This window comes from Cupressus sempervirens, chromosome 7, assembly GCF_028749045.1.
Source record: "Cupressus sempervirens isolate cs-2001-9-10 chromosome 7, ASM2874904v1, whole genome shotgun sequence".
NCBI classification, from domain to species: Eukaryota; Viridiplantae; Streptophyta; class Pinopsida; order Cupressales; family Cupressaceae; genus Cupressus; species Cupressus sempervirens.
In genome coordinates, this window is record NC_143124.1 from 899,555,582 (window position 1) to 899,576,837 (window position 21,256).

Here is a 21,256-nt window from a genome sequence, read left to right on the forward strand (position 1 = left end):
CATAGGTGTTCCAACAAGTTTACATGCTTCCAAACTAGACCTTTTTAGTAAATCCTTCAAATACTTAGTCTGAGATATAAATATTCCTTCTTTATTTTGTACAATTTGTAATCTTAGAAAATATTTCATTTCTCCTATCATACTCATTTCAAATTCATTCTTCATCTCTTTTGCAAACTTGTCACTTTCCTCATCATTTCCTCCAAATATGATATCATTAACAAATATTACAAAAATCATCAATCCATCATCAATTTCGTTTCAATACAAATTATTATCTGCCATAAATTTTTTATATCCAAGATTTTTCAAATGCTTGTCCAACCTTGTATACCAGGTTCTTGGTGCTTGCTTCAAGCCATACAATGCTTTCTTCAATTTTCATACTATGTCATTGTCATCTGTCAAAGGACAACCTTCAGGCTTCTCTATGTACCATTATACTGAGATACTTCTTTTGCTCAATAGTAGCTGTCTCATCCTTTGTAGATAACTTGTGTCCAATTACCATAGGTGTTCCAACTAGTTTACATGTTTCCAAACCAAACCTTTTCAGTAGATCGTTCAAATACTTAGTCTAAGAAATAAAGATTCTTTTGTCCTACACAATCTATAATCCTAGGAAGTATTTTGCTTCTCTTATCATGCTCATTTCAAATTCCTTCTTCATTTCTTCTGCAAACTTGTCACTTTCATCATCATTTACTCCAAATATGATATCATCAACAAATATTACCAAAATTATCAATCCATCATCTAGTTCTTTCTAGTATAGATTACTATCTATCATACCTTTTATAAATCCAAGCTTTGTTAAATACTTGTCCAACCTTGCATACCAAGTTTTGGGTGCTTTCTTTAAGCCATACAATGCTTTCTTCAATATGTAGACTATGTCCTTGTCATCTGTTAAAGGAAAACCTTAAGGCTGTTCTATGTATACCTCTTCTTCAAGTTCTCCATTTAGAAATTCTGACTTGACATCCATTTGATACACTTTGAATTTCTTATGTGTTGCATAGGCTAAGAATAGCCTTACTACTTCTATTCTTTCCACAAAAGAATAGGTTTCATCATAGTCTATTCCTTCTTGTTGTAAGTAACCTTTACAAACCAATCTTGCTTTGTTCCTTACAACTTCACCTTCTTCATTCATCTTGTTCCTGAATACCCATTTTCTTCCTATCACATTTTTGTCTTCTGATCTGGGGACCAATTCTCCTATCTCATTCTTCACTATTTGATCCAATTCTTCTTAATTCGTGGCTTGCTTTCAATAATCATCTTTACATGCTTCATCTACATTCTTTGGTTCAACTTGAAATATTAGACATATTTCTTCATTGATTTTGCTTCTTGTCATCACACCTTTATCTCGACCTCTAATGATCTACTCTAGTGGGTGATTCTTTGTCATATTCCTACTAGAAGTACGAGTTGTTATCTCAACTCTTAGCTCTATTGAAGGTTCCAAACATTGGCTATGTCTTTTCTCTCCTTCATTCTACAAATCATTGTCAGACTCAAAGATTACTTCATCATTTTGTCTGACAATTCTAGAATTATCCTCTTCTTCACAATCATCAATAATAGTTACCAAAGCTATCTCTTCTAATACTTCCTCTTTCTTAGCCAATTTAAGCTCATTATCCTTATCATTATAATCATTCAAGAATCTTTCCATGCTTGCTTTAAATTCTTCATCTTTATTAGAAATTGAACTCTCAAGTTTTCCTTCCTCTCTTAGGGCATGTAGATGAAAAATGACCAAACTCATTACATGTCCAACAAGAAAAAAACTCCATACCTTTTTGTTCTCTTTTCATAAGTAGATAAATACCTTCCTTGTTCTTCATGTCTTCTTTGGATCTTAATCTATCTTTACTTATGTCTCTATCCAAAAACTCAATGCTCAATTATGTGCACAATTTTGATCTCTTACCAAGAAGCTTCATCTTCAGGGTGTTGAAATTTCATCCATCAGATTTAGGACTATCTTTACTAAAGTAACTCACCAATGATCTCCCAAAGTTATTAAGCTTATTCTTCAAGGACCAGATGCTCTAATACCAATTGTTATAAATAATAGTCCACCAAGATAACTAAGAAGGGTGGGGGTGTGAATCTATTATCCAAAAATTATCAACCTTAAATAATCTTAACTATTCAATCAAAGAAAACAACAACCATACTAAAATTTGCATACACAATTACACCAAATTTGCTAACTAGGGAAACCCTTGATCAAAGGGAAAACCCCGGTGGGAATGATGCCCATAAGATGATGTGCTAATATAAATATTCCTTGTTAGAGGATGGACCTTGTTAGGAGTCTGTCACAAAATTTAGTACATATGAGTCCCTATTAGAAGACTTTGAATCCCTATTAGGAGTTGTAGAAGGTAGAAGGATCCACTATCCAAATAGCATTTGGGGCAAGACCACTAAACTCACTGTCCAACTGATTTTTCAACTATTTCTTGTAGAAAAACTATCTATAGTATACTTTAAATTCTTTCCTCAATCCTATCAACTAGACCAATCACTATTAGACCTTGTAGACAAGGTCACACACCTTAGATCCAAGTATCAAACTTTGGATCTCATAATAAAACCTTGGCAATGAAGTTTTCTTCACCTTTGCTTTGCTCTGCTTATCTTCACATTCCGCTCTTCATGCTTATTGTAATCATTCATCCATTCCTTACATGATAAATCAAAATGTCCTTACTTATAATGAATCCATAAAACAATTCTCTAAGCCAACTATTACACCTTCTCAATTAATTATTATAGGACCTTATTAAGAACATGTTACACTTAGCGATAATAGAAATCTTTCACCTTGTAACTTGAATAACTTTCCATATGTGTAACATTATGATGAGTGAGCTTAGCTACATCATCTCTAGAATGTCTTCTTCACATCTTTAACTTTGGCTTCTTAGAATAACAAATCTACTAAGAGATATAACAAGTTTGCTAATACATACTTCTGTAAACTCTATCTCATAACAGTCTTCATCAAAAATTGCATAACTTCTTTCAGACTTAATATCTTATGCTTCCAAAGTTAGCTACATATGTTAGAAAGTTAGTATTATCTCCCTTTAACCTCACTTAGTTGAAATGCTCAACTATCTGTCTGTACCAACTTGATCTTTACTGTTGTTCTTCTTTCAGATACCACAGAAAATTGCTATGTTGACATCAATGATAAACACAGTCATGAAAGTAACATATCATCATGATAATGATCTAATCATGTTTCTAAAATACTCCCCCATAGAATTATCATCAGCATTTATGCTTCCTCCATCAACTTCTTCAACCTTTCCCCACTCTGCAAGCACTAGAAACTTCCCCCCTAGAATCAAAAGCCCTCCCCTATCTCCAAGTTCAGTTCTCCAAAATGTAGACCTCCAAAGCGTGCAGACCTCCAAATTAGCTCCCACCTAAAATGTCCAAATTGTGAAATAAATCTCAAGCTCACCTTTTTCTTCTTTTCTTTTTTGTTTATGAGCCCATTTTGGTCAAAATTTTGACCCAATTGGGCATTTTGGTCTAACTTTCAACCAAATCGGGCTCATAACCAAAAAAAAAGAATTGAACAAGCCAAAAAAAGGCCTTGGTTGAAATTAAAGGTTGAAAATTGACCTCAAATGTACTAGTGATCCTTTAATAGGGTCACACCTAACAATATGTTGTGTAACCTTTAATAGAGTTGGCTCCTAATAGGGCTTACTTTAGAAGAATGAAAAATAGTAACTAGTTGCAATTGGTGATTTTTTCCAAATTGGGTTTCCACGTTAAATCCTAGTGTTAGTTGTGTTCGTATTATTTTATTTATGATTATGTAACTAAGTTAATTAAGGTGGATCACATTTAATATCATAATATTTCAATGTTTAGTGTTAACCAAGTAATAGTGCCTATATTCAATATTAACTGAGTGTTTAACGAGTGATAGTGATTGTTAATGTAAACTAAGTTACTGTGTTAACTTAGTGTTTCAGTGCTAATTGAGTTAAACCAGTATATTCAACAGAGTTTGATTTTGTTTTGTACTATAATCTTAAGAGATCTAGGATTTGTTTTTGTGGTAACTAATTCACCCCTCCCCTTTTAGTTACTCCTCTTACATTTCAAACAAATTCTTCATTGTCATCACTATTGAAATCTTTAGCAATGCAATAAGATTTCTTTCCATTGTCTTTGTAGTCCTTGCAGTTCTTGAAGTATTTCTTTTCTTTGAACCTACTATTTATTTTCTCATCTTTGTCTTCTTTGTTTGGAAACCTTGCAGCAATATGACCAACCTCTCAACATGAGAAACCAATCAATGAAATTTTTCCTTTGAAATTTTCTTTCCCTTTTGATACTCTTTTTGCAAGTAGGGCATCAATGACTTCAATATCTTCACCTGATTCTTCTTCTTCACTATTAACCTAATTGTCTTTTGAGTTTCCTCCTTTTCTACCAAGAATTAGTTTGGTTTTGAATGCAAATTCAAAGTTGTTAGGATTAGAAGCATAGTTATCAAATTTATCTAGTTCAAAAATAGTTAATCTTCACACAAGTGCATCCTAGGTTATATTATTCTTAGTCTTGCATCTCATCTCTTGAATTATTGAAACTCTAATTGCATAAATAGGAAGAAGAGTTCTTTGTACCTTGTTGACCACAGACTACTCAGTTATTGTTCCTCCTATAGCTCTAATTTCACTCACACTTTCTTTGACTATTTCATTGTATTGGACAATGTTCTCACCTTCTTTCATTTTCATTCAATCAAACTTGCCTCTTAAAATTTCTACCTTGGCTCTTTGCACATCACCTCCATAGACTTTCTACATTTTTTCCCAAATTCCAAATGTAATAGGGAAATATTTAACTTCATCAAATTTAGAATAGCTAAGAGAGGAAGCTATATCAATCATCATTATATTGTGATCCTTTGCCTCTTTCATCTACTCCATAGTCATAGATTTAGGTGGTGGCACATTTTTTTTTCCAAGTAGAACATACCAATATTTTTTTTCCAAGTAGAACATACCAATATCACTAATGCTTGATAGGTGCAGCTTCATCAATTCCTTTTATGCTAAAAATTGTCTTTGTTAAGCTTGGGAATCTCCCTTTTGTATGACATATTGATCTTTATCTTAGGTCCTTGAAACCTTTCCTACAAGCACCAAATTATTTGATACCAATTATTGGAAATGAAGAGAGTAACTGAGAGGGGAGGGGTGAATGAGTTACCACAAAAATAGTTCCATGTCCCTAAATGTCAAATCAAACTTTTCACTAACCATGCAATACTGTCCAACTCAATTATAACAAAGATATCTCTGTCACTCGGTTAACAAAGTAATCTTATGATTATTAATATATTTTAAACTTAGTAACTTAGTTGCAAAAACATAAAGCATAAAGTAAATAACATAAACACAGATGACACTAAGATTTAACATGAAAATCCAAATTGGGAAAACCACCATGCAACTAATCACAATATTTTTCACTCTTCTAAAGTGAACCCTGTTAGGAGCCAACCATGTTAAAGGTTACAAAAAATTGTTAGGATGACCTTGTTGAAAGATTTAGATCACCCTATTAGGAGTGGCATGGTTAGAGGTCTTCAAACACTCCAATCTTGAAATTTCACCTTGTTAGAGGATTTACAACATGATTGTTAAGTCAACTCTAATAAAAGGTTTCTTCACTACTATCATGGTTAGAAGGTAACAACAACTTGACCTGATTTATGAAGAAACCATCTTTGTAGATTCAAATCTTTGTTCTGGCTTGACTTCTAGATCCTTATTGATCAGATGTTCTTTGCAGCTTATCTTCCACACTTTCTTGCTCTAAGTTTTCCTTCATTCACATATCCATCTTATTCCACATTCCACTTGTACATTATATCCTCACTACTTGACCTTTCATATATATCATAAACTTTGATAATTCGGCTTGAATACTCTTTCAAATAATCGATAAACATCTAAATAGTCAGCCTTAACCAATTAATTATTAGACAATTTCATTCTATTGTCACTTGGTAAATACTAGGATTGAACTGTAAGTTAACACTGGAAGTCCTTTGATGCTCGACCACTCGGTTAACAGTGTAAGTAGGATATCCTTCATTAACCAACTGCTTAGTTAACATTGAAAGTTATTAATTACCTAATTGCTCAATTGATACTAAAAATGCTTGGTTAATACTACAAACTCTTCATTGTTCAGCTAATACTGACATTTGTGTAACATCAATGACAAAATACGATTGAAGAATTGTTTCCAACATTAAGGTGGTCAAACATGAGAGTTTTTATTATGAAAATATTGTAGCAGAAAATTCATAATTAATTATTTATTTAGAATAAAATTACACAAAAATGTGTTGCATCTAGGTATGAGTCTACTTGATATATCTAGGATCTTGTAAAAAATTATTATTATTTGATTGTGATTAAGATGGTCAAAAATAAAACTACTTCTTATTTTTTTCTTGAAATTTTCATACTACTACATTGCAATCCAAAATTTTGACCAATCAAATTAAATTTTTTTCAAAAAGGGCTAGTATTTTAGAAACTACAATCAATTTCCTACAAATTGTATTCTCACAACATTTTGATAAAAGTTTCATAACTAGTTTAAAATTTTATGTCAATTTGACTAACCATGATTTTTTGATTTTTTATTGTCATTTAAGGCCCTAGTTATGTATACCATGATCCTACACATACCCAACAAATGCAGTAGAGGAGAATCTCTCATTGAGCCTAAACTCATTTGGGTGGAATAAATCTTCCTTTTTAGTGAATACCTTGGAAGTAAGGGGGATTACAAATTTTAAAATAAAATGGACTTCTTATTGTTCTATCACTACCACAAGTGAAGATAGTCAAATATTAACAATACATTTCACTAAGAAGATTGGCTTGGAGTCCTTAAAAGTGGGCTCAAGCAAAACTCTAAGGCTAATCTATCTTACATATCTTCTAGGAATATTTTTATGTCATTGAAAAATAAATTGTGGCAGCTTATGGTGAAGATCAGAGACATAAAAGGTGCTAAAAGAGCTCATTTATACTTTTAGTACACAAATCACTAGGAGTGATTCCCTTGAGTTTTTAGTAGATTATGAAAACTATCCCTTTCTAACGCTCCATATAAAATCATCTTGAAGTCAAGGATGAGTATCTAAAAATAGTGCTCCCTTTTCTAGATTTGGAAGAATAAAGTATCATAATCTTAAAAATTTCATCATTGAAGATATCACTCTAGACATGAAATGAATTGCTCAATTTCCAATACAAATAAAAAAGAATAAATAAAAAATATTAGTATTAACAAATCATATGATGAAGTAATTAGAGGTTCCTTGGGAAAATCTTTTAAAAATTTGGCTTCCATGATGATTAAGGGAATTGATTGTGTAGAAGTTGATGAAAGCCAACTTCATAGCTTTCCAAGATCACCTACATGCAAATAATCTATCGAAGGGAAACCAAAGAAGGAAGAGGTGGAGCTTGGAAAAACTAAACAGACTGAGAGAGAAGATATTGCAAACAAAGAAAAATGTATTTCTATACAATATGCCTTGAAAATGAGTTATTAAATACAATGAGAGAGCCCAAATATAAAGGCCTCAAGGAGCCTTCTAGAACAAGCTAGAAGGTGCTAGGAGATAAATATGACAACTAAGCATACATCCACAAAAGGTGGGATATCCTCGATCAAGGTGAGAGGATAAGTATGACTTAGATAGGAACAAACTCTCGTGTTGTCAACAACTCCTAAACTACAACTAATGAATAAATGCATTAACCTAAGTAAACTTAAGTAAAAGCGTAAATAATAATTATTTACTCTAATACCCCCCCTTAAGTGTAACTTAGGGGAATGCACTTAAGCTTACAATAGCTAAGATGAAATGCAGAATGGGTCTCGGCAACTAGGCCATGTTAGTTACCCATGTACAATGCAAAGAAATGCAACCTCTGAAAATGGGGAAAGAGAGAAAACTACATGGGAAAAACCCATGTTAAGCTTACAATAGCTAATATGAAATGCAAAATGGTTCCTAGCAACTAGGCCATGTTAGGTACCCATGTAAAATGCAAAGAAATGAAACTTCTAAAAATGGGGAAAAAGAGAAAACCACATGGGGAAAATCCTCACCCAAAAAGAGGTAAGGAAACTTGGTGAAGGGTTGAAGAAGCCTCCAACTAGAGGAATGTCTCAAAAAATAGGAACAAGAGAAGATCATGAAGAACATCACTGGAGCATGAAAAAGCAGCAAACTCTGTCAGAAGAAGTTGCTGATCTAAAGAACCTCCATAAAAAATAGAAGGCACAAACTGAGAGTGTCTATATGGTAAATGATCCATCTCACCGAAATGCATAGGTAGCCAACCATTGCAATTGCCTAGTATATAGGATCAAATACTGAATACATAGCTCACTCTATCGAACCATCGAACCAAGGAAGCATTAGAAGAATAGAATAACCCCCCCTAATGCAGACGGGGTGAGGTGATAAGAAACTAAAAAAGTGGGCCAAAATCCTCTATAGAAAGAACCAAGAACAGCGAGAGAGAGTAAGAGGTACAAACACCTATAAAGGCACGTGTCACCAACACATTCATGGGGCTAATGTCATAGAAGGGACACTCACTTGACAAAGGAAGAGGGCACAAAAATGGCAACAACTAACCCCCCCCCCCCAATGGTGCTTTATAAAATATTGTGAGTACAACTATCTCAAAACAATGTTCATGATCCTGAAATGCAAGAGTGGAACTTTATCTCAGTCCATTTTCATAAAGATGCTTACAAATGATATCAACAATGATCAAAAAAGGGAAAAAGTTGATACAAAAGATAGTACAACCCAAAAAAAAAGATCCCATGCCATGAAAATGACCCTCGAACCTAGAACACCCAAGATATCCACCATAGAGTAAAAAATCCAAAAACATGATAGAAAGAGCATGGGGTAGAATTTGAAGGAAATGATAGCATTTTCAAAAAGATGAAAAAACCATATTTCCAAAAATATAATGTTTTCAAAAAATGAAGATGGGACGCAAAAGATATGCTTGTCAGAGTGAAAAACAAAACTTTGGAATTCAACTATAAAAATGGGCAACAAAACTGCATCAAAACTACAAAATACCTACATCAATGTCTCTGTCATAGAACTAGCTTTCTGGCACTTCTTTTAGATCAGAAAAATACCTCCATGTGCTCAAGTTATGCCCAAAAAACTGCGAGTAGGTCAAAAAGGACCCTAGAGACCCTGCAGGTGTGATGATGCAGTGTTGATGTCAACAAATCACATGATTAAAACTGATGGCCATGGGTCCATCATAGCAAAAAAAAAGAGGTCTTGTAGCATGCCACATGACAAGATGTTGATGTGAAGGGTGACATGGCAGGGGCCACATGATAGTGACAACATGGCACCCATGCCACTTGTTCCCTGAAGATCATGCCAAGTGTGTTGGAATCCACATTGACTGCAGGTGGCAGTGGGGCCATAGGCGGCTGGCGATAGGGAGGAGCAGCTAGTGGAGGTGGCCATAGGGGTGGAGCTTTCCAATGGTGTCGTTGGCAAGGACGATGGGCCGGCTGAGCAGTAGTGGCTATGCAGTTGCTGCCCCGCGACTACATTGTCGACAGTAGTGGTATCTAGGCCAAGCGCAAGTAGCACGATAGTGGTTTTGGGGTGGCACAGTGGTGGCTGCCCTATGCTGCAACAAATTTTTTAAAAATACGTGTAATAAATGCCTTTTTTTGGTCTATATGGCCTCCAAGCAAAAAAAAATTGCCTCCTGGATTAACTATGTCCTAAATGGACAAATTTTATATGGATCCTAACTGTAATGAGCCTACTGAACTCAATGGAAACATCTGTTTAGGCCCAAAGTGCTCCAAAAAAATGCTCTTCCCCATGATTGAAGAAAAAATCACAAACAAACTAGGGTTTGTGTCTCCAAATCACGACTTCAAAAATCTTTCAACCAAGAAGTAGCAAGGATGCTCTTATACCATGTAGAAGTTGATGAAAGCCAACTTCATAGCTTGCTAGGATCACCTGCATGTAAATAGCCTGTCGAAGGGAAACCAAAGAAGGAAGAGATAGAGCTTAGAAAAACTAAACGGACTAAGAGAGAAGATATTAAAAACAAAGAAAAATGTATTGTTGTACAATATGCCTTGAAAATGAGTTATTAAATACAATGAGAAAGCCTAAATATGAAGGCCTCAAGGAGCCTTCTAGGTGATCCCACAATAATGGGTTCCACTTTTTGACCAATTTTGACACTGAAATCAATATTTTTGCAACAAATGTCACATTCAAGTGACTATATCTCAAAAAATATAAACAATTTCAAAATGACATAAACTAATGATTTTGAGTACTTTGTTCCTACTTTGTAACCATATTTTTTAATTTAAAAAAAAAATTATTTATGTCAATTTTGTCATCTCTTTCGAAAAGTGGTACATAATAAAATTCAATATTTTAAAAGAGTGACAGTCCGTTTGACACACATAACTTTTTTTCTAAAAATGATAATGAAGTAATTCTTTCGGCGTTAGATTCGTAACATCAATATCTAGAGGATACATTTGGTTTGATTCATTTTGATTGAATATTATATAGTTTATGAAGTTTTGAAAGTGACATGAATCGTAATTCAGACATACGTTCCGTTTGACACAGATAATTTGAAGTCAATTTATCGAAAACCTTTCTTCTTTTTTTAATAGAAAGGTATCTCAATAAGCTACTTCCTACATTTTTTATTAAAAAAAATGGACCTAATTTACTAATTTTTCTGAGGTGTTGAAGTCGGTTGATGTTCAATTGGTAATGAACCTATGATGAGTTAAACTCATATTTGAAAGCCTTAATGATTAAAATATGTATTACAATTATAGTCGTTAGAAAGCTTGCTCTGAGTAGCACATTTTGGAATTTTTTATTTTACAGTAAGAGATCATTTATCTGCAATTATGGGTGTCGAAAGAGAAAAAAAAAAAATTAAAAGAAAAAAGGGCCCAAAAAAATGTAATTTTGTATGTTCGCTGCAAACATATTACATATGTTCTCTACGAACATATGTTCGCACGAACATACGACCCAAAAAAATGGGTAAGAAAGACATTTTTAAAATGTTGAAAGTCGATGTTTCATATGTTCGCGTGAACATATTTATTATGTATGTTTGCACGAACATACGAAATATGTTCGCAGTGAACATGATTTAAAAAAAAGTTTGTAGCAAACATATGATAAACTCAATTTCCCATTTTGCAATTTTTTTTCATTTTTGTTCGTCCCACTAAAGTGGAACCCATTATTGTGGGTTCACCCTTCTAGAACAAGCTAGAAGGTTCTAGGAGATACGTATGACAACTAAGCATACATCCACAAAAGGTGGGATATCCTTGATCAAGGTGAGAGGATAAGTATGACTTAGATAGGAACAAACTCATGTATTGTCAACAATTCCTAAACTATAACTAATAAATAAATGCATTAACCTAAGTAAACTTAAGTAAAAGGGTAAATAATTATTATTTACTCTAACAGATTGATCTCATAAAATAAAATTGAAGTTGAAGGCCTTTGTATAGCTTCTTACTATTTAAATTATGCAACACTAGCACAATTACAATTAAGGGAAATTTTGTGGTGATCATTCTATGTATCTACAAAAGATGCTCTCTTAATCTGAGAATAAACATCACTTTGAATCAAGTTCATGTTATAGTTTAATATCTTTGATATCCATATATTGTTATCAATGGTTGGCCTATCTTAGCAAGATGCAAGACTAATAAAATATTTAATCTTGATGTTGATATGATCATTCCCCCTAGTGAGCATTGCTTGGCATCACATACAAATCAATTCATGTGTTGGAGTTATACTTTCACCACATTTGGATTAGCTCAAGAGGGTTTCATACAAATAATTTTTGTTTGATGCTTATCACTCCTTAGCTATATGATAATCATTTTTTTCAATCCTTTTTTTTCTTTTCTAGGTTTATGGTACCAAAAATTCAATTAGGAGTTGTTAATTAAATTTGGTGGTGAATTGAGGTAGATGGTCATCCTTGTGAAAATCAACAAAGTTAGATTAAGAAAAAAATCATTTTTCTAAGGTGCAGATATCCTGGTTGTCATTTTAGAAGTACTTGATATAGATTTGATAAAAAAATGTTTGACACAATTTCAACATTGACATCTCTTCCATATTTATGTGTAATATCTATAACAATACGATAAGACAATTTTACATTTAGAATAAGAGTTTGTAATATGGAAAAAATCATTGACAATATTGCTCTCCTAACGAATAGTAATACTTCTCTTAGGAAAATTGAACGTCATAAATTTGTTTTGTTTTGTACTCTTTTTGGCATTAAAACTAGATTCATGATATTGAATAAAATGTCTAAATAATTAAGATTTTAAATTTTTTTTTTGGATGAAGGCATCATGATTGCATTACATGAGAACATTTTTCTTTGAGACATTTTGTCAAACAAGAGTTGTGTGACAGCTAGAGTCTCACCTTGTGGAAAAATAGGAGAATTGCAAAGGTTGAAAGAAAGCTTAGTTAGATTGATCAAGAATTCCTTTTAGCATAAGTAATGACAATATTGTGGCTTATTGTGTTTAACTGCTTTTTTTCGTAGTGGCAATCATATCATTCAATTATAGTTGGAAAAACTACCCATTGTATGTTCAAATAGAGGATTAGATCTATGACAAAGATGAGGAGAAACATAAATGAATCAAGGACCATGGATGAAATAATGACAAACACATCGAGATTCAAAATGATGTCCCATATTCCTCCCTTTTTATCATTCTTTGGGAATTTGTGTTCAAATTTTACGAATGAAAGCTAAAAAGCCATCACATGAAGTTATGTGAGATTATGATCTAAGTAAATGTTAAGTGAGATAATGTTCTGATTCAAATAATGAGTATTTTTGGAAGGCAAGGAATTAGATTTGCATCATTAATTACAATTATATATTTTAGCCAACATGACATTAGATGATGGTTAAACACACACCTCTTCCTTTTTTAAATAAGACTTATTATAGTAGTTCAACCACCCACAAAAAAATAGCTTAGTAAACTCAAATTTTCATGAGCAAAGACAATACTAAATTCAATTCATTGATGCATGAGCATCTTGCATGGGAAAAAAATTTTGAAAAAAAAAAAATTGTGGAGGAGAGAGAAAGTGACGAAAATAGAAAGAAAATAATAAAAATAGTTGTCATTCCATTAATCAAGGTATGTAGGTGGCATTTTAGAAGTTTGTGTAAAGTTCCTTAAATCATGTATTTAATATTTGTTGGGTGCTTAGTTGTATTTGGGTGGGAATTTAATATTTATTTAAAGGTAGTTGTATTTACCTTTTATCCCACATTGGTTGTGTTTGTAATGTCTTGGGTTAGAAGTGCCTATTTAAGAAAGGCCTATTATCATTTGTAATCAAGCTCAAGGAGTAGCTTGAGAAGTGGAAGCTCAAGGAGAAGCTTGAGAAGGGGAAGCGAGGAGTGAGTTTTCCTGAGTCTGTAGACAGAACGCTAAATGTGAGGCAGTTTACACTTGGATCTTGGACAAAGTTGAGAAGAGCTAGTGGCTGCAGTTTAGAAACAAGAAGGTTGCTTGGTGGCTTGTGAGCACAAGTTGAGATCTTGGAGGTTTCTACCAGAGTGTGGATCTGGACTAGCTTAGGCTTGGATTGGATCTTGAGAGATCTTGTAGAAATATTATTGTAATTGCTATTGGATTGTCAAGTATAATAAAATTGCTTGGGAAGTATTTTGTCATCTCTTTGTTTCCTTATTGTTGCATTCTTGGTTATGAATTAGTAAGGGTAGTGCATCCCTTCATCAGTGGTATCAGAGTGTACCTTCATCAGTGGTATTAGAGCCATACTTCATCAGTGGTATCAGAGCAAGAGTTCCTAAGTGTACAAGCAGATCACCAAAGAGTGAGGCAGTTTGTACCAGGACCTTGGTTGGGCAAAGTTTATTAGAGCTGGTGGATTGCAAATCCATTGTCCTAGACTTGTGATGTGGTTCCTGATTGTTCGTGAGAGGTGGCAGGTTGCGATCTGACTTGCAAACAATTTGGTTATCACAAGGAGCGTGGGAAGGATTTGTTGCAAAGGGTTTATGAAGATCTTGGGAGATGGCTCCAAGAGGATTGGACCCTAAGATGATTGCGAAAATCCATGATATAGTGGAGAGAATTTTTTCTAAGATGATTTCTCGGTTGGATGCTAGATTGGTTGATCAAGCTAAGAAGGTTAAGGTGGAAGAGGATGGTTTTGTTGATCAGATTGTGGAGTCTGATGCAGAACCTGCAAAGCAACTAGAGGTTGTTACTGAGGATATTCCTAACCTTGCTGATGTTGGGATGGAGATTGGTTTTCATGATTAGTTGGTTGAGTCTGACATAGAGACTACAGAGCATTTGGTCATGGATGATCTAGTTGATGTTGGTGGTGACTTGTATGTTGCAGAGCACTTGGTCGTGGATGATCCGGTTGTTGTTGGAGGTGAGTTATGTATTGCAGAGCATCTTGTTGTGAGCAATGAGATTGCTAGTTTGGCATGTATTGATGGAGATCTACATGTTGGTGCTGATATGGAGTTTGTTGTTGCTGATGCGGGGTTTGTTGCTGCTGGTGTGGATTCACTAGTTGCTGATGTGGATGGGAGTTTTTTGTTGAAGCATTATGTTCAGTTTGTTCCTGGGAATGAGCATGTTGATTGGATGGTTGAGATGCTGGTGTGGAAGATTTGCATGGTGGTTTTGTTGTCCCTGTTGAGGTGGAAGCCTTTGGTGAAGATGAAGATGGTGGTTGATCTTACTTTTGGCGTCAAAGTGTGGGGACACACTTTTCTATCTACTGGGGGAGTCTGATGCAGGAGCATCTTGCATGGGAAAAAAAATTTGAAATTTTTTTTTTAAAATTTTAAAAAATAAAAAAATTGTGGAGGAGAGAGAAAGTGACGAAAATAGAAAGAAAATAATAAAAATAGTTGTCATTCCATTAATCAAGGTGTGTAGGTGGCATTTTAGAAGTTTGTGGAAAGTTCCTTAAATCATGTATTTAATATTTGTTGGGTGCTTAGTTGTATTTGGGTGGGAATTTAATATTTATTTAAAGGTAGTTGTATTTACCTTTTATCCCACATTGGTTGTGTTTGTAATGTCTTGGGTTAGTAGTGCCTATTTAAGAAAGGCCTATTATCATTTGTAATCAAGCTCAAGGAGTAGCTTGAGAAGTGGAAACTCAAGGAGAAGCTTGAGAAGGGGAAGCGAGGAGTGAGTTTTCTTGAGTCTGTAGACAGAACGTCGAATGTGAGGCAGTTTACACTTGGATCTTGGATAAAGTTGGAGAAGAGCTAGTGGCTGCAATTTAGAAACAAGAAGGTTGCTTGGTGGCTTGTGAGCACAAGTTGAGATCTTGGAGGTTTCTACCAGAGTGTGGATCTGGACTAGCTTAGGCTTGGATTGGATCTTGAGAGATCTTGTAGAAATATTATTGTAATTGCTATTGGATTGTCAAGTATAATAAAATTGCTTGGGAAGTATTTTGTCATCTCTTTGTTTCCTTATTGTTGCATTCTTGGTTATGAGTTGGTAAGGGTAGTGCGTACCTTCATCAGTGGTATCAGAGCGTACCTTCATCAGTGGTATCAGAGCCATACTTCATCATTCATTTATGTATGTGCATGTAGCTTATGTATGCATTTTATGGGTTGGAAGACATTCTTATGTTAAATTGAATAAAATTAGTAAGATTGGCAAACAAATAGTCTATAATTAGTAAGTAAAAATTTATCTTTTTTAACCTACATTAAGCTTATTTAAACAATTATACTTAAATTTAATTTATTTTGCATTCTATATTTTCATTTATTTTACATTCTATATTTTCATTCTTGATTATTTTATTAATAATTCTATTTCAATTTGAATGAATCCAAATTACAGTTGATTCATATTTTGATTGAATGGAAATATTCAATAATCAACATTAAAGAATAAATATATTTATTTAAAATAAATGAAATATTATAATAATAAAATCTAAAAAAACAATGAAAAATTATTTTAAAACTATTAAATTTTTTAATTTATTTAAATAGTAATTCAATAAAAATTGAGAATCTCATAATAAATACATTTTAAATGTTTCTAAATTTTATTGTAAATATTTAAATATATAAAAAAAATCAATTCCCTCTTGATTTATTGCAAATATTTAAATATAAATAAGAGCTTGGTATATTAATTAGTATATTTAAATTCCCTTTTAAGAATCGTGGGTCTCACAAATTTTCTCTGATGTTCCATATCATAAGCAAAGTTAGATTGAGAAAAAAAAAAAATTTCCAAGGTGCAGATATCTTGACTGTCATTTTAGAAGTACTTTTTATAGATTTGATAAAACAAGATTTGTGTTAAAATTTTACGAATGAAGGCTAAAAAGTCCATCAATGAAGTTATGTGAGATTATCTAAGATCTAAGTAAATGTTAAGGAAGATAATTTTGTGATTCAAACAATGAGTATTTTTGGAAGGTCGGGAATTAGATTTGCATCATTAATTACAATTATATAATTTAGCCAACATGACATTAGATGATGATTAAACACACACCTCTTCATTTTTTAAATAAGGTCTATTATAGTACTTCAACCACCATTCACAATGTCTCATTAGTGAATTAGTTTTGAATGTATCAACCAATTATATGCAAGCATTTTTACCTCATTTCAATTTTTATAAAGTTTTCATATTTTTAATCAATATAATGTATTATGAAAAAATATTTATCCCCATTCTAATTGGTTGAATTTATTTTCTCTTATAAGACCTCTTTTCTCGGAGCTCCCACCATATTGCTTTTTTTAATGGCATGAATTTCCCAAATAAATATACATATACACTATTATTACATTCACAAACTACTATTAAGAAACTAATAAGTTATTGTTCTAATGTATATAAATCTTTTTGAAAACACAATCTAAATTTTTTTAAATGTTTATTTCATAGTTTTTTTTAAAAAATTTAAATTTTATATTCACATTTTAAAAAATATAATAGTAAAATTGAAATACAAGACCCCTAATTTAAAATTTGAATTATCATTTAAAATATAAAATATGACCATTAATTTTTATTTTTTATTAATTGTTGATGAAAAATAATAATTAGCAAGTTATATATTACATTTTCTTTAATATAATGCATGGTAAAAATAATGTTCAACATATAAAGTTAATTTCTATTATATTATTTTATAATACATATTACAATACTAAAATATTCTATAGTACATAATTAAAAATTAATAATTGTACTATATATCTAATCTTTTTAAACTTCAATTTATTATACATATTCATTTATTATAATATTGAATATTGTTTCTATTTGAATATTGTGGCACTTGTTTTATTAGAAATTCTATTTCAATTTGAATGAATCCAAATTATAGTTGACTCATATTTTGATTGAATCAAAACATTTTGTAGGCATTAAAGAATAAATATATTTATTTAAAATAAATGAAATATTATTATAATAAAATCTAAAAAAACAATGAAAAAATATTTTAAAACTATTAAAATTTTAAATTTATTTAAATAGTAATTCAAACAAAATTGAAATCTCATAATAAATACATTTTAAATGTTTCTAAATTTTATTGTAAATATTTAAATATATAAAAAAAAATCAATTCCCTTTTGATTTATTTCAAATATTTAAATATAAATAAGAGCTTGGTATGTTAATTAGTCTGGTTAGGGTGTGGTCTCATGAGGGGGGTTTAAGTTCTATTTTTAAAGAAGTGCATGGTCTCATGAGCAAAATATAATTTTGCTACAGAATCTTCTCAAAATATAATTTTGTTATGGAATCTTCTCAAAATATAATTTTGTTATGGAATCTTCTCAAAATATGATTTTGCTTCAAAATCTTCTCCAAAAAGTAGAAGCCCCTAATTTTTAGGAACTTGAAGTAGCCCCACTAATTTAGGAATGCTTTTGTCCACTTCTCAATAATCTAAATTTTAGATTCTTAATTTAAAAATGCATACCTTCTTTAAATTTCATAGCTAAAATTAATTGCTTTTGGTTGAAATGGAAACATTGGGTGCGGTCCCATGGAGGGGGCTTCCTTAAAAAACTCAACAAGTGCTATTGAGACTTTTTAGGATTATTTTAAAGTGAGAGGTCCCATGAAAATTTTGAAGTGAGTTTATGCTTAAAAGTTCAAGCTCCACAATTCATACAAGTTGGTGGTCTCATGAATTATTTTATTTAACATTGTCAATTTACATGACTAAATAATTAAAAAATAATATTGATTACAATTACAAATTGACAAGTGGGAGGCAAAAAGTCTAAGCTAGTGGGGCAATTTTTAGCCCCCACATTTTCCACCCGCTCAAATTTGTACTCCAAAAAGTAGGGACAACTATTTTTTAGAGTAAAAGATTCCAATTAATCATGTAACATTTTTTTTTAAGTTTATGGGACCTTCCACTCATAAAAATAGATCCTAAAGCCACCTCATAACACCGCACCTTTAGTCTAGCTAAAAAGTTAGTATGCATTGCCTATGCTTTTCCATATTTTATATATAGATAGATACTAGGTGGAATAATTCCAAGCAATTTGTTTTTCTCTTACACAAAGAGAGGCCCTAAATATTCTAACAATTTACGCATGTGAGAAAGAGAACAAAAGGGGTGGGATTCCTCTGGACTAGAGCAACTTGAAGCCATTAAGTATATGCCCACAATCCCAAGTGGTTGTTTTTTGAACTATTGAGTTTTTATCACTACCTAAACCGCTATTAAAATAATGAATGAATACTGCGCATGGTCTAATGCACTCTGTTATTCTAATTTTTGTCAAGGAGAATAATGTTAAGTATAGAGAAAGACTGGCGGTTAAGAGTTTTAATATATGTTTTGGCATTCACAATTGTAATTCCTTTCAACTATATATACCCATCCATTTCATGTTGAAGGAAGGCAGATTGAAAAGGAAATGGGTCATCAAAATGAGTTGGTTTTTCTATTATTTTGGTAGAGTTGTTTTAGTGGTGTTGAGGATCTGGGCCTTCAGAATTTTATTTTTACATTGAAATTTTGGCTTCATCTTTTTCATCCTCAATCATCTGAATTGCCCATGTTCTTGACTGATAGTTTCCTCTTGTAAATATTTGCTGATCAAAATTTACAGACCAAACTTTTGTTGGTCTTGTTTGAAATGTGGGAAATATAACTTTGACAAATTCTGGTCATTTGTGGAGTTTGCAACAACAATGTCTTCAGGTATTCCATGCATTTACAAATAGGAGGCTTTTCATTTCTCAATAGAGATCAGTAATTGAAATGCTTGCTTTCAAAATTACTATTTTTTTCATTCACAATTCAAATCTCTGCTGTTATATAAGGCCTGTAACTTCTTTATGAAATATTGTGCTTAGCAGATAATCAGATCCTTATAAAGAGTTTGGAAGCTTTTTCTGTTTGTTGTCAGAGAAAATGTAGAGCAAGATCAATGGGTTTCCGCTTTGTAGTTGTAAGAATGCTTTTGCTTATTATTTCACCCAACATTTCTAAGTGGTTGTGACAATTCAGTAAGCACAACTCTTCTTTTTCCCTATTTTTTATACATTTTGTTTAGAATAGAATTTGAATTTAGTTGCGATGTGTGAATTAGTAGTGATGGTCCATGACTCCATCATATAGCCTTAGTTTTTACTACTTATAAGTTACAATAATAATTATATACAGTTTAGTTGAATACAAAATTAAAATTATTTAAACTTCCTGTATAATCTAAATTAGTTAGAATAATTATTAGTATTCTCTTTTATCATTATTTTAAAAATATTCTTATATAAAAATTGACTTGTTCATACATCCAATATAACTCATGTCTTAGTTAATTCAAATTGGATAGAGCCTCACCCTAATAAAAAATAGCATAACTCATGTTAAATTATGTATTCAAATTGATTCAATGTCCTAAACTTGACCGACTTTCTCATCTCAAAAAAAATATTTAATACTCATCCACTTTAAAAAAATTATCAAAATTTCTTTGAAGAAAAATTATTTCACATTCTTTTATTATCATCTAGAAGGTTTGCATAGTTGATTACTTTTAAATATAAATTTCCATGACTGGAAATAGCTCTAGATAGGAATTTGCATATGTAGAAATAATAATTTTAAAAATAGCTCCGGATATGAATTTACATCTGTAAAGATAATGATTTTGAAAGCAAGCATTTTAATTACTGATCTCTGTCAACAAATGTTAAGTCTTTTTTATCTCCTATTTTTCAATGCAGGGGGCAGATTAAAAGCATAGAATACCTGAATGTACGGCAGCATGAGGACATTGTTGTTCCAAATTCCACAAATGACCAATCTTTGTCAAAGGTTTGCTTGAATCCCAGTTATATTTTCATTTGATTTTATATTTCATATATTTCAAACAAGACCAACTAAAGTTTGTTCTCTACATTTTGAATCAGCAAATACAAGGGGAAAATGTCAGTAAATAAAATGGGCAATCCAGATCATTGGGGATGAAAAAGATGAAGCCAAAATTTCAATGCAAAAACAAATTTCTGAAGGTCCAGATTCTCTAACACCACTAAAACAACTCTATCAAAATAATAAATAAATCCACTCGTTTTGATGAACCATTTCCTCTTCAATCTTCCTTCTTTCAAATGTACAGCACCATGAAATGGATGGCTACACATTTCATAAAGAAGTTACATGACTTATATAACTGGGTATATATTTCATAAATTCCTTATCAACTCCTATGTAATGTTTTCTACATTTTATCTATAAATTGAATACATGAAAGGTTTTTTTAATCTTTTATAAGTGTTTTCATTTCATTGTATCAGAGCTATTGCGTAGAAGATCTTGAAGAGATTGTTAGCATAAGGTTGTAGATGCAAATATGAGAGAAGATGTTAAGGCTCTGTTTTTTTGTTCCTCCAAACAATGAATGATTTACTGTTTTAGTTTTGTTAAAGTCTTGAAGCCGCGAGATCCAAATAAGCTTGGGATGTTTTGGAAATCAAAGTAACAATAGCTAAGTTGCAAACTTGAAAAAGAAATTTTGAAATA

At 32.0% G+C, this 21,256-nt stretch overlaps 1 long non-coding RNA gene across 2 annotated transcripts; it reads left to right on the forward strand.

Annotated features, from left to right (window-relative positions):
* The first annotated feature begins 19,131 nt into the window (after nt 1-19,131).
* LOC149550398 (uncharacterized) lies at nt 19,132-21,007 on the forward strand. Of its 2 annotated transcripts, XR_016354518.1 has the most exons (4): nt 19,132-19,429; nt 19,588-19,737; nt 20,458-20,548; nt 20,644-21,007. It is a non-coding gene; the product is annotated as an uncharacterized LOC149550398 (long non-coding RNA). The 2 variants fall into 2 exon arrangements; XR_016354519.1 differs by lacking the exon at nt 19,588-19,737.
* The last annotated feature ends 249 nt before the right edge of the window (nt 21,008-21,256 follow it).